This window comes from Physeter macrocephalus, chromosome 7 (genome assembly GCF_002837175.3).
Source record: "Physeter macrocephalus isolate SW-GA chromosome 7, ASM283717v5, whole genome shotgun sequence".
Lineage (NCBI taxonomy): Eukaryota > Metazoa > Chordata > Mammalia > Artiodactyla > Physeteridae > Physeter > Physeter macrocephalus.
The window spans coordinates 80,248,278-80,250,240 of NC_041220.1; the positions used below are offsets into that span (position 1 = coordinate 80,248,278).

At 38.6% G+C, this 1,963-nt stretch overlaps 1 protein-coding gene across 3 annotated transcripts in view; it reads right to left on the reverse strand.

The window, feature by feature from the left end:
• The window catches only part of KLF3 (KLF transcription factor 3), a 37,619-nt gene that overhangs the window by 16,342 nt on the left and 19,314 nt on the right, over positions 1–1,963 (reverse strand). The gene's annotated exons all lie outside the window — the stretch shown is intronic.

Genomic DNA, 1,963 nt, shown 5'->3' on the forward strand with positions numbered 1-1,963 from the left:
TCTTACACATGTCTACGGCTTAATGTTTAGAACGTTGACTTGAATAAACAAAGACCTCAACCTTCAGGCCAAAGGCAGAATTAAAAAGGAAAAAGGAAAAAAGGCACAATAAATCAGGTTTCATATACTCCACCTATGAAGGCAGGAAAGATAAAATCTGAAGAGTGGAAACAAAAGCTTTTAATTTTGTTATGTAAAATAATCACAATGCCCTACTCCCCAAATGTTTTAGTTAACAGGTTTTGCTGAATTAAGAAAAAGAAACTTTATTATAAGGACTGAAACTATCTTTTGGTGAGACAACGTAATTAAATCCTATAAGCATCTGTAGAAGTTGAAAACTAGAGCATGAAGGAGAAAAAGACCATTCATTGCAAAAATACTTCTACATATTTTAACTCCATATATTAATATATGTTCCAGCATTACAAGTATAACCGTTACTTCAAATTCATCTTATTTCCATTTTTTCGGCAAAGTGTATTTCCTTGCTCTTAACTGTATTGTGCCAACTTCATTTTAGCTTTAAATTAGGCTCTTGTGACACATTCTCATGCTTGATTACAAAATGCATCACTGATGGTCCTGCATCATTTATCAAATTAATCATATTCTTCAGTACTAAAAACCTACTCATATTTCAAGGATATAATTAATGGGGAAATTTTATACCTTAATATTCCTCCAATATGATCACATGCAGTAGTTGGGGGAAGGGGCTGATGACAAAATGAGTAACATTAGAAGTCAATTTAGTTTTTTGATTAATTCTTATTGCTCTGTTATTATCATATTCAGACACGCAGTTATCCAGTTATCATGTGGGAAGGTGAATGTTATTTCCTGACTTAACTTTTCACTGTACACAGTGGTAAACACTTCACTGGCACAGTAATCTCCATGGCAACTCAGTTCCAAGGGCCTCGGAGTGACCCCTGTGTCTTGTATAAACAGTTTTGGCAGGAACCTCCACAGCCAGTGCATAAGGATGATCTAATTTTTGCAAGCGTGTCATTACCAACCTTCAGATACACAACTCAGGCCAAGTTTTTCCCCTTGTGAGTATTTTCCAAGCCCATGGAAGAAAAGAGCAGGACAGAATTGGGAGCGTGGCCTTGTTATATTCACTAAACCAGATCTCCTCAAGTCTCAACCACTCCCTGCTTTGCAGTTGGACACCTTTCTGTTGTCACCCATGTCCCACCTCCATAGCACTGGTGTTGCACCTCTATAAAAACCTGGAGTAATTACTTGTTCCCTGGTGGCCGAGAAGCATGTAGAGGGGCCTGGCTCACAGGAGGGGCTGGCTTAGCACTAAGGTGTTGAAAAAAACAGTGAACGTAATTCCCTCCCAGTCACAGACTCTTCCGAGTGATACGAAATTCCATCCTCAGGGTCAAGTTCATTCTTTCCCTAGCTTCTCGCCAGTCACAGCTCCATATGGCTGCTAGAAGTTTAAGCAAATCACTTTATTCTTAATATATTTTTACATGCAAAAGGACCAAGGAGTTCCCCCCCTCCCCCAGTTTTCATCTTTTTAATCAGCTCCTTGAAGGACATCCTAAACACTATATGAGGTAAAATGGTGTACTTTTTTTCTTCCAGTATTAAAAAAAATGACATTCACAAACATGTTTAAGAAACTCTTCTGTATAGTCTGGGTGGTGATTTCAAGTGAAAAACACCTCTAAGTAAATGCTTCTTTTTTTAAACATCTTTATTGGAGTATAATTGCTTTACAATGGTGTGTTAGTTGCTGCTGTATAACCAAGTGAATCAGCTATACATATACATATATCCCCATTATCTCCTCCCTCTTGAGTCTCCCTCCCACCCTCCCTATCCCACCCCTCTAGGTGGTCACAAAGCACCAAGCTGATCTCCCTGTGCTATGCAGCTGCTTCCCACTAGCTATCTATTTTACATTTGGTAGTGTATATATGTCCATGCCACTCTCTCACTT